The 12,822-nt window shown below is 39.3% G+C and overlaps 2 protein-coding genes across 2 annotated transcripts in view; one reads left to right on the top strand and one right to left on the bottom strand.

Annotated features, from left to right (window-relative positions):
- The window catches only part of LOC138693464 (zwei Ig domain protein zig-8-like), a 1,129,977-nt gene that overhangs the window by 958,861 nt on the left and 158,294 nt on the right, over nucleotides 1-12,822 (bottom strand). The gene's annotated exons all lie outside the window — the stretch shown is intronic.
- LOC138692999 (probable cytochrome P450 301a1, mitochondrial) overlaps nucleotides 10,166-12,822 on the top strand; it is a 67,349-nt gene continuing 64,692 nt past the window's right edge. Inside the window, exon 1 of the mRNA XM_069816493.1 lies at nucleotides 10,166-10,296. The gene's annotated coding sequence lies outside the window, so the exon portion shown is untranslated. The remainder of the gene's footprint in view (nucleotides 10,297-12,822) is intronic.

The following is a 12,822-nucleotide window of genomic DNA, read 5'->3' as shown; positions in this document are numbered from 1 at the left end:
TAATTATACTTATACAAAATGTCTTCAGGCAACTTGCTTTACATATCTGACTTCTTTATCTTGTACTTGTTGACGGACGTTAGTGGCGTACAAACAATTGGGCGGATCCCCGGTTCGAAGCGGCCTGTTGCTCCTTCGGGTCCGGATCCGATGTTGTTACTTCCTCTTCGTTTAGCTCGTCGAGGTTCATTGCTACCTCGTTCCGTTGCGCCTGACGTCGAGCACGTGGTGTCGGCCTTGGATCTGTGAGAACTGAGTAACGCTGGCGTGCGTGCTGGAAGCAACTCAATAACTTCCGTTTAAATACTACAACCAATAACGTCAATGTCATTAAAGCCACTATAGTAATTAAAAACACATTTACTGTTGCTTTTTCGGAGCTATTAGGCTTACTTTTTAATTCTGAAGTAAGACCTGATACGTCGAAATTTTGTCTCGATTGAACAGCTTCACTTTTTGCTATCACTGTATTCAATGTCATTATTGCCTCATCTGACATAGCTTGTGGTAATTTATTAATTAGTACATTTTCTTCGTCACTATTTAGCAAGTCTTTGATGTCCGGCAATACTATATGCAAATTAGTGCGTAGGTTAAATTCGCTTCTTCCTGAAGAATGTGGAAATAATTTAAATGATTCAGAATGGATGTAGCAGGTAGAGCTGTTACTAATTATACCGGTGTTCTCCAACTTTAAGTTCATGACTTTGTTTTCGGAAGCTGTATACTCAAAGCCAGGGGTATAACAACGTAGTGTTACCTCTGTGGGTTGATACAGACTATAGACCCAGAACCGGTGATCTGGTGAACGTATCCACACAGCTGGAAATGGGTGATTCAAAATCAACCTGCTACAATGTTCTCTTATGGCTTCTGCCTTACCAAGAAACAAGGCTATAGCACAGCTGGGCTGGTTTTGCCTATACAATGTATAATCGGAAGGGCAGATGGTGAAATAACTCTTTACACACTTACTTAGCATAACATCAGAAAAGGTTGTGAAAAATTGTCGGTCCTCTGATACAGCCAGATATGTTTCTTGTATGTCAATAACCATATGCTTTTGGAGAGTTTTATGGAAGAAAGGCAAGGGATGTAATCGATATAATTCAAAATGACGATCTGCTGCTTTTAATGGAATATCAATGAATAGTCTAATACTATCTGATGTGGCTGCTGCATGTACTGTGGCTAAATCGTAGTAAATATACATATCCTCAACGGTAGTCGTAGTTATCATAGATGTCCCTGAGGTCAATTTTAATGAAACTTGTTGTAAAATATCTGATAAGTTATGGGGTCGGATTAATGACGTGGATAATTTGCCTAAAGATGTCATATCCAACGCGGTTAATGTCTGTGCAAGGCAAGTTTTTATTTCAAATACTGCCATTTCTACTTCTCGAATCATAGCACTATAAGTAGTCTGTTTCTTAATTAATTGTTGGACGTCGCGTACATCTGTCTGTACTCTACTTAATCCTATTGAAAAGTTTGAAATAGAGTCTCTTAATACTTCTGCTAATTTGATAGTGTTTTGAGCATTCAAATGGGTTTCTTGGTCTAACGTTTTAATCCAAGTTAATTGGTGTTCTTCTACGTGTAATATCTTTTGTTGAAATCCCTGCAACTGATCTATTACATGGTTAATATTATGTAAGTCCCGAGAATCCATAGTTCCGAATAGATACTTTAATGTATAGCCTACCACATCTATAAGTCCTCGTCGTGTCCGATTTTGATCTTGTACTGAGGATACCTGTAATTGAAAACTTGTATCTGGTTCTGGTAAAAGTTTTGTTATATCTAGTAGTTCATCTGCTAGGTTATCTACTATGTCCCCAACTCTGTCTAGTTCGGTCCATAGCACAGTCAATCGTCCGAACATTATTCTAGGAATCTCTTGTCTAGCTTCTTCTAATATTTCCCGGATTCGTACAATTAGATTACGGTATACCTCTAAGTTAATGTTTACGACTATGGTCCACTTGTCGCCTGTCAGAAGGACGTCTCGATCTTTCAAAAACACTGCCCCCTTGTCTAAGGCCAAGTCTGCGTCTGGTTGTCTTGAGTCCTTCGTAAGTGTCCTTGTAAAACAAACGGCAAGCACTGTAAAAACAAAATACAAGCTACTGTACTTACTTATACCTAAAATATAGATATACTATATTTATTTAAATCCTAACCGAGTATTCAGAACTCTTTACGGTTATAGGGGCCTAAGCGCGTTTCCTATAACATTCTTATTACATGGAGTTAGAGCAAAAGTAACAAATTTCGATAGGTTAATATCAATCGTAGAAATGGACATATAAAATTTAAAATTAAATTTCAAAAATAATTTGGCTCGATGCTGCGGCTGAGTATTATTCAGGCGAACTCTACCGGCCAGCACGATAGTCCCAACTACATCATGCATGGAATGTTACGTCATACACAACTCCAAAATGTGCTCTACTCCGTTACATCCTCACATATGCGTCGTAACCTATTACGTAAGGGATATTGCAATGCTGCATTATTAAACGGCACTATATTAACTTCCTCGGTAATATCTACCTGATCGTGACTCGGTTCATTATTTAATTCACTATTTGCTACATTGGTTTCACCATTATCATCTTGTACATCATCAATTTCCTCATCTGAATCAAAAGTATACTTTCTAGGCTGATTTCCTCGATCGCGTAATTTATATGGGCTAGTAATAGTTTCTTTATCCTTATTTTGACGTCTAACAGAGGTCCCCGGCTCCCAATCTTTATCACTATCGTCACAACGTTTATTTACTGCCTTTTGCTTCTTCTTGGCTGTCTCTGATAATTCATCATTAGCGGGCTCCATATTTTGTTCTGGGGTTTCCTCATTTCTTTCTTCACTCGTTATGCTAGGCGGGCTTATTATTACCGTAGCATCATTACTTGACATATGTCTGCTATTGCATTCCTTAAGTCTATTTATGTGAACGTTTATACATTTCTCTTCACTAATTTTGACGGTGTAAACCAGGTTAGATAATTTCTCAATTATCTCAAATGGTCCAGTCCAATGATATGCGAATTTCTTAGCTTTACTTCTGGAAGCTACGGGGTCATAGAGATATACTATGTCTCCTGCATTAAATTCGCGCTCCCTTGCTCGCTTGTCATAGTGAGCTTTGGACTGTTCATGACCCCTTTTGGATTGTTGTCGCACTACTTGAGATGCAACTCGAATTCTATCTGCTAATAGTTTCACATGTGCCTCATAGGAATCATAAGAATTTTGTCTTCTTCCCAAATTTCGTTTTACTTGAATGAAGCGATCTTCAATGGGTAACTTCATATGTCGGCCAAAAACTAAATAATATGGGCTAAACGTAGTTACTGTATGTGGTGTGGCTCTATACGCCATAATAGCATAGGGTACAAATTTATCCCAATTCTTCCCATCTTTATGAACATAATGTGATAACATATCAACTAATAATTTATGCATCCTCTCGCATACTCCATTACTTTGTGGATGGTACGAGGTAGTCTGAATTTTCTTAATCATCAATAATCTACACGTTTCAGAAAATAATTTTGAAGTGAATTGGGTTCCCTGATCAGTCAACAAGCGATTGGGTGTCCCCCATTGTGCTATAATTTTGGTCACAAATTCTTTTGCGACTGTCTCTGCACTTTGGTCCGGAATAGGGATAGCCTCACAAAATCTGGTGAAATGATCAACAAAAGTTAATAAGTATTTATTCCCAGATTCTGTAGTAGGTAAAGGTCCGACAATGTCCAGCGATACAGTATCCATGAAATCGTCGGCTGCTACCGCATCTCCTAATGGTGCTCTTTGAGATTTTCCAATTTTCCGTTTAGCACACTTATCACATGAGCCTATATACTCTTGAATGTCACTACTCATGGTCGGCCACCAATACTTAAGTTTTATGGCTGCAATAGTCCTCTTGGTACCTTGATGAGCCATAAAAGTATTATCGTGATAATGCTTTATCACTGTTGCTATTAGCGAACGCGGAATGACAACTTGTATCCCGTGTGCAGGGGAATGCCTACACAATAACCCATTATTATCTTTATGGAAGTCATCAAATTCAATTAACCTAATCAGCTGATCATCGGCTAACTGTTCTGACAAAATCAATTCTTCGGTTAAATTAAATTCTGAGTCTGAGGTCACAATACCAACATGTCGGCTTAAGGCGTCTGCATGAGGTAACTTTTTGCCTGGTTTGTGAATCACTTCATAATCAAACTCCGCTAGTCGTAGACTCCATCTAGTGAGCCTCGAACTCGGATCTTTTAAGTTAAGTAACCATCTGAGGGCTGCGTGATCTGTGTGGAGAGTAAATTTTCTCCCGTACAGATAACATCTGAATTGCTTCGTAGCAAAAATGACTGCAAGAAGTTCCCTTTCAGTGCAGCTATAATTTCTTTCAGCGGCATTCAACTGTCTGCTGCAATAAGCAACTGGTTTCTCTTCTCCATTTATTTTCTGTGATAGGACAGCGCCTACGGCTTCCTGTGATGCGTCTGTAGTTACAATGAACGGTAATGAAAAATCAGGATAACTCAACAATGGTTCTGTACTTAATTTTGCCTTTAGTTCTCGGAAGGCTTCTTCCTGACTAGTCCCCCATTTAAATTCAACATCTTTCCTAGTTAACATTGTTAAAGGTTTAGCAATAGCGGCAAAATTAGGGATGTGTCGTCGATAATAGGATGCTAAGCCTACAAAAGAACGAATATCTCTAACTGATCTTGGTTGCGGATAGTCCCGAATGGCTTTGATTTTCTGTGGATCGGGCTTCACACCTTCTCGCGATACAATATGACCTAGGTACTCAACCTGATCCGTTGCAAAAGTACACTTAGATGGCTGAATTTTGAAATTAATTTCTTGCAATTTTACAAACACCTTTTCTAAATTCTTCACATGAGTGGCGATATCTTCACTCATTATCAAGATATCATCAAGATAAGCCAAACAAATGGTCCCTTTCAGGCCCATTAATAGGAAATCAATACATCTCATAAACGTGCTGGGAGCATTCTGCAAGCCGAAAGGCATTCTATTATACTGATAGTGTCCCATGTGACACGTAAAAGCAGTTTTCTCTTTGTCTTTTTCATCAATTGGTATTTGCAAGTAACCGGAAGCCAGATCCAATACAGAAAATACTTTACATTTCCCTAGAGAATCTAACGTCTCTACAATGTTAGGGAGGGGATAAGCATCTGACTTTGTAACGGCATTTAATCCCCGATAATCAATACACAATCTGTGCTTTACAGTTCCATCTTGAGATTTCTTGGGTACAAGTACAATAGGACTTGCCCATGGTGAAGTACTGGGTTCAATAATTTTCTTATCTAACATGTCATTAATTTGTTCTTCCACCACCGATTTTAACGCGTGGGGAATTCTATAAGGATTCTTCTTCACTGGTAAAGCATCTCCGGTATTTATGGAATGCTTCACTTCACTAGCACAGCCTATTTCTGGACTTCCTTCGACGTAAAACAAATGCTTATACTTTCGTAAGACGGCTATCATAAGTCTCCTATCTTTGCCCTGTAAGTGCCCTAATTTTTCATCTAAAAATTTCTCAAATTCCCATAATTCTGGTACATAATTGTCTTTAGCCCTACGTCGATTTGTGTTCCATGTTCGCTTTGTTTCCCGGTCAATCATATTCACGGTCCTATTACTGTTATTCATCTCATTAGCGATTTCTGATTCTTGATCAACACCTAGGTTTGCTACACTAGCTTCTCCTATAACACGGTGTTTGACTAAACTCACAGGTTCGGGCGAAAAATTAACAATTTGAATAGGTACGTAACCTAAAATTTTCTCACACTTTAATACATTAACAGCTTCATGTGGTGCGTTTTCCATAACTAATTTTTCCTCTAATTTTAGTTCTCTATTCAACCCTACATTCACCCCCTGTTCTGACGATCGTGAGCAAAATAAAACCTCACCATTATCATCAAATGTTGAACTTTCACACAACTGGTGTTCACAATTATTTATCTGCCTAACTTGACCTTGACTATTCACGGGAATTATAGTCTCCTTATTCAGCACCGGTCGGTCGTCCAACTTTCCAGTTGCAAACGCCGACTCTGCCGCACCATTCACAGACAGTATCATAAGGGATTGTTCGTCCGAACCGACTAATTTATCCGGTGAGGGGTTTTTGCTTTGGGAAAGACCTTTTATGTTGGTAGGGAAATTTTCTTGGCCACTTGCATTACAATGAGGAACACAATTATTACTTTTATTACGATCACAATTTTTCTGGCCATTCATGGAGACTTTTCGAACGTATCCCGATCCGTGATCATCCACAAGGGAACTATGTCCCCGAGCATCATTGACAATTGTCCTAAAATTACCAAGTTGACTAATGCTGCGTGCTACATGAATTCCAGGTAGCCCATCCTGATCACTGGTTGGTTCTACCAATAGCACTTGAGAGGTCTTTGGGTTACAACTAAGATTATGGCGTCCCATAACCTTACCTCGGACTATTTTTACTGTATGTGGTGGTAAGACAACGGACTCGGCTAGCAAGATAGGTCCGCTCCAGTCAAGCTGATCGTGAGTCGATGACTGCGAGGCCATTGCAGACACAGAACCCGATTTTCCAGACACTGATGCGACATTGCACGATTGTAGATCAGTGTTGATCAATGTCACAGTTTGCCTGCCTATTACCAAGGAGTTCGACTGGACGTCTATACGCGCACCAACATAGCGCAAAAAATCCATCCCTATGATGCCTGCGGCGCTGATTCGTATGTCGCTTATCACAAATTTAAATTCAAATTGCTCACTTCCCATAAGGAATTTGACCGTCTGGGTTCCAAATGTTTTTACCTTTTGCCCGTTTGCACCCCTGATCACTACATCAGATTCTGTAATTAGCGCTGAGCTTACTGTGGGTTTAATTAATGATACTGTGGCGCCGGTATCCACAACGAATTCCCAAATTTTCCCCTCTATTTCTAAGTCTACCCGAGGCTCGCTAACTACCTCGTTTAAAGCAGACGGCGCTACCAGAACTGAGTGTGACTGTAATTCGGCTCCTACGACGGGGTTTTCTTCGTAGGACCTATCCCGTTTGGGTACTGTCGCGGATGCCCCTCTGATCCCTTCCTACAGTCCCGTTGATAGTGACCCATAATCCCACAGTTGTAACATTGGATGCTCGATCGGTTACTATTTGAATTTCCACGTCCCGGAGCTAACCCTCGCCCCCTTGACCCGTTATACTGTCCCCTAGTATAATTTCCCCCGGGTCGTACATCTCGACCGCGAGCGAATCCCCTGTTGAAATTCGGCTCATATCTGCGGTTGTTGCTCCATGCTTGATAATTACCCGAATTTTGTTGTCTGTTCCCTGCTTGGGCTTGAACCATAAACAATTTCTTATCTTTTTGCTCCTTCAAAACGGATGCACCTTCATCCTTTTCCGTTTGATACACTTGATTCGCTATTCGTAGCGCATTATCAATTGTAGTGGGTGCCTGAAATCTAACTTCTCGGCCAACAGTTCCACGTAAACCATGTATGAATGCGGCAACTAATCGCCTATCTGCTTCCTGCTTCAAAATCTCTCTAGTATTGGCATCCTGATCATGCACTATTGTCTTTAAGCTTAGTCTTCGCACTCTGTCGCAAAATTCTTCTGGTGATTCGTGCTTTTCTTGCATGGCATTTTGTAATTTTAAGTAGTGATATTGCATCGATCTCTTATCTTTAAATCTAGCAATAAAATTTTCCTTGAAGTCTTTAAAAGAAATATCTACTGCTTGTAATTCAGGTGTGGTGTCATAATATGTTCTCGCTGTGCCTCGCAATTTCAATATGGCAATCTGAACTGCATCTTTATCTGTAAGTCGTCCCATGGTGGTAATTCTTTCAATTTGGTCAAAGAAACTGGTAACTGGTATACTATACGAGTCCCCTTTCCATGGCTCTACTAATTTGGTTACGCTTAAGTCTTTGGAAATTAATGCAGGTGGATCGTTTCCTTGCGGCATCTTGTTGGTATTTGATTACACTAGTTATTTAATGGATACCTTCCCACTCGTCAAGTATGGATTCAACGCTGCTGTCTACTGGTCATCTGTTCAACAGTTACGTGGTCTGTGTACCTACGCTTGTTGGTGGGGTTTGAGCTATTATGCTGACTCAATTCCTCCCAACCAGCTTATGTGCGCATTGACACCCTCGATCCTGCTATCAATTCGTCGCTAAACTCACCACTCTGGCAATACTGGGGAAGATAGTCCGTACGTTCGATTTCCAAAATAGGGTAGTCGAATTCTGGTGGTACGTAGCGTATAACTAGTCGTATGTCTACTTCGAAAATTACCTCTAACCCTTGCGAATGTTCGTAACGGTATGTTTTTAACGCTGGTGTCTTAAAAGTTTTAAACGGTCTACCTGCAAAGGCAATATCAAGGCGAGATCCTGCCTTCAAAGCAACAAATTTCATACGATGCTCTTGAATTAAATTCGTATTAATATTAGTATGTTTTCTAAAAAATGTCTCAACTAAACTTTGGGCGTAATTGCTTGATCCTTCCAAAGCTAAAGGATGCGATACCCCAATTACATGTACAAAAAGGACGGTAAATTCTGTATCACCTTCGGATACACCCAAACAACATTGAAAACAAGCCATACAAAATTAAATCAATGCAACCACATTAGATAATAAATTCAAAACAACAACTAATAAAAATTCAAAAACACAAATAAAACATAAATAAAATAAACACATAAACCACCCCTGTTAAAATCTGACACCGCTGCCACCAAATGTCGTGCCCCCGGGAATCGGATAAGTAGGGGATGATAAGGTAGTCCAGGTGAACGAATTATCAATCCTATAATCACTGCTGAGGATCCCAAGGAGCGGGAAAAGAACAGATTTTAAAGGAGTTGGTTATTCAACACACAAATTGCAGCTTCACGCTTGCAATAATAAGTAAACACAATAAAATAAACATAATGCTGAATATAATATAATAAAACATAATTTGAAAGAATTCTACATTAGTATAGTGAAAAAGTTGCTAACTTCTTTCGTAAGTTCCTTCCTTAAAGAAAGTCTGAATCTGGCTAAGCAAGTACGGACAATTTCCACTTACATATAAGTTGTAGAATTGCCATCTCCCGTTCTTGTAGCCAAGCTCTGAATTCGTCTAAGTGGTGAAGGGAATATTCGGACTTAGAATATTCGTGGCGTTGGAGAACCTTCTGAGCTATAGTCTGCACCCTCCTCCTGGCTCTGGAGTAGCGTAATGTAGTCTCTTCCAAGTACCGCCGATTGAGAGTGATGAGCCAGATTCATGGGGTTTTATAGTAATTATAAAAAGGGATACGCCCGAAATAACAACGTCTGATTGGTTAAGATTCTAGCTTGGGGTTGGAACTTCAGAAAGAAGATAGCTTTACAATTGGTTGTTCACCATTGAAATATCATCGATCCCTTATAAGGTCATGACAAGATATCCTGTAAACAGGATGAGTTGTGGTATAGTGACTTTACATAAAAGAGCAAAAATACAGTAATTTCTTATGACAAACAGGATATAGGTGCGCTTCTTCCTTTGTAATATCAAAGTACAAAAGTCACGTAATGCCAATAAACTAAATAAATTGCAAATAAAAAGAATACAAGTTAACTATACAATACTGCAATCTTCTCTTACTTTCTAATGTTACAAATTTTAAGTGTCAGGTTCAAGGTGGGTTAACATCAAGGATAATCCTTAAACGAACTGCAAGGCCAGAGGCCCACGCTTAAGGCCAGGTGATCAATACTAATACAGGTAAGCTTAATTACAGGTGTACCTGGGTAATTGCAGGTATACCTGGGTTCGAGCATCACACGCCACTTGTTCAACTCCGTATTTCTTGTGTAGCAAGCAGTTAGAAACAGAACATGTTGCGGGATTCGAACCCAAGTTGGTTTCATTAGAAGCCTGAATCATTTGGGCTCCAACAGCAGACAATACCGAGTTCTCGCAATTAATCATAAGTTGACAGTTACGCCTTCAATTGTTCCAATTGTTTGCTTGACCTTGACTTGGCATCGTATCCTGCTACAGTTACGCAAACATCACATTCAGCTGTTCTGTGAGCCGAAGAGCAGCATCAACAGTTGTTAGCTCATTACAAGTACACACAAAAGTCGATTGTACCATATCAAATTACGATTGACAAGGTCACATAGAGAGGAATATGGGTGTAACAATCGAGTTTGCTGTGATTCATGTGAGTACCAATTAAGTAATATCTTCGATATTAGAGTGTAACAAGGTGTGTCATGATTTTTCAGTTATCTTAAAGTGGTAGGAAAGGTTTTCCAAACCAATTCATACCGTTTTACTACGAATATTGCGTAAGTAGTTGCCGCGTCGCATTCAATTTTTATACAAGCGGCATCGAAGTGATTGCCTTTCTTATAGATTTAATTACAGAATTGTTGAGGCTGTGTCGGCTACTACTTCAATCACTGGAATCAGTTTTCTGCCAATATTTTTCACCATTTCCAAATGGCATGTAATTGTTGCCTCCATGTATTGCTAATTCATTTACAACTCGATTTAACGTTATTGGTCTCTGTCCTTGGTTGTTTGGCTAGTGAGCGAGCTGTGTGTTGCATCATAAGAAAGAAATTTAATCACAAATGTGCATAGGAGTGAAAGAGGGAAGAGAAAGAATAAAAATAATATCTAAACTTGTAGCTGTGGAACACTCATGTCAAGAAAATATAAGTCATCATGACATTGTTTAGTCAACAGACGTAGTGGTTAGTAACGAGACGTGTGGAGGAATGTTGTGTTTTAAGATGGACTGTACCGAGACACGATAAGAAGGAAATGTTTGGTGTTATAACTGTTCGGCATGACCTGTGTGACCCTGCCCGTCAGTAGTGATAAGTAACTCGCTCTTAGTCAATCTATTTCCTTTTAGCAAGGGCCAAAATTCCTGAATCAAGTTGTACCTTTATGATCAAAAGAAAACGGCCCCTTTTCTTTGCCAATAACTTCTCAGTGCTTCCAAATGGCGTATATTTGTTATACATAGTCGGCGGTTTATTTAATACCCCAGGCGGAAGCCTTTGTGTCGTGATATCTTTTTTGCACAAATGAATACTTGCAATGTCATGCGTTGTTGTCACGTTTCCGCTATAAAGATCGTTCCTAGTTACAATTACTATTAGCGATATATTTTATTTCAACTCGCGTCAAAAATTCGAGATACGGCAACGATGTCATGGAGTTGATATCGGTACGCCAATTAAACATGCTAATGCATCATTGGTAGTCATATGTTATAGCTTCTTGTGGTTGGAGAGACATCTGAGAAGGCATAACAATTAAGAAACTCTTATCTTATCTCTTCAAAGGAAAGCGTCGTCTTTGATGCCGGTTGGGCATTAACAACTCAGACACTATACCTTTCCTTGAGTAAAGCCTCTTTCACACTTTTCAAGTAACTTGATTTCAATACCTTGAAAAGCGACAACCCAATGCAATATTACTAGGCACTACTTTAAATTTAATTTCTCAGGCAGTTGTTTTCAAGCTTAAGCCTCTTTTTCAAATAATGACGCTTTACCAAATAAATCGCCATTTTTCATCACAAATTCTGACTGATATATTCAGAGTGAATACTCAAATATATTTTCGTTCTTAGGAAAGAAACACGTACAATATTATCATTGTGGCAAAAAGTGCACATCAAATAGTAATGAAAACTCTTCAGAGAAATATCTATCAGAAATTAAGGGTTAAAGAATTATAATTTTTCCTATGTCTCGAGCGAACTCCAACTCAATGTATACTTTGAAGAGACTATTAGAGTTTATAAGCGATTATCGGAGCCAATGGTGACAAAAATCGGAACTATATCTCATGTTACACATCCCGAACGGTACTGTAGGTAAGATATCATTGTACTACCAATATTATATTGTATTTAATGCCTACCCAGTTCACTTGGGTGATTCGGGTTCCGCATTCTGCTGATAGATGGCAGGACTGTGACCCTTTTCAAGTTGCATATCACTTCGGTGGGCTACGTTATGCGTGATGTGCATCTGTGAAGAATTATGTCGTGTACTAGGGTGAGTGTATATGTAAGTGTTCGAGTAAGTGAAGTATTTTCTATATTACTTCCCAAAGGAGAGCGTAATTATTTATCAGTTTAAATTAAATGTTTTACCAAAATATGCATACGAAACTTTTTTTGTTATTTAACGTATGTTATGCATATGAATAAGATTATTGTTGAACATTGAAAGTCCACACCTGTGGAGTAACGGTTAGCGCGTCTGGCTGCGAAACCAGGTGGCCCAGGTTCGGTTCCCGGTGGGGACAAGTTACCTGATTGACGGTTTTTTCCGGGGTTTTCCCTCAACACAATATGAGCAAATGCGGGGTAACTTTCGGTGTTGGTCCCCGGACCCATTTCACGGCATTATTACCTTCATCTCATTCAGACGCTAAATGACCTAAGATATTGATAAAACGTCGTAAAATAACCTACTAAAATAAAAAAAAAAACATTAAAACTGAAAACCGTTGACAACATATGCCGTCTGCTATCTTTCTTGTTTCACAACAAGGCCTATATCTTCCATATTCAATCGTAACAGACTGTCAGTCCATCGCTGTGGAGTAACGGTTGGCATCATGCCTGACCGTGAAACAAGTGGGGTCGGGTTCAAATTCTGGTTAGGACAAGTTACCTGTTTGATTTTTTTTTCGGGATTTCCTCTCAACCCATTAAGAG

The sequence above is a fragment of the Periplaneta americana genome, chromosome 17 (assembly GCF_040183065.1).
Source record: "Periplaneta americana isolate PAMFEO1 chromosome 17, P.americana_PAMFEO1_priV1, whole genome shotgun sequence".
In the NCBI taxonomy this organism is placed as follows: Eukaryota; Metazoa; Arthropoda; class Insecta; order Blattodea; family Blattidae; genus Periplaneta; species Periplaneta americana.
The sequence above is the reverse complement of the archived record's forward strand: the minus strand, read 5'-3'. Positions and strand labels throughout refer to the sequence as shown.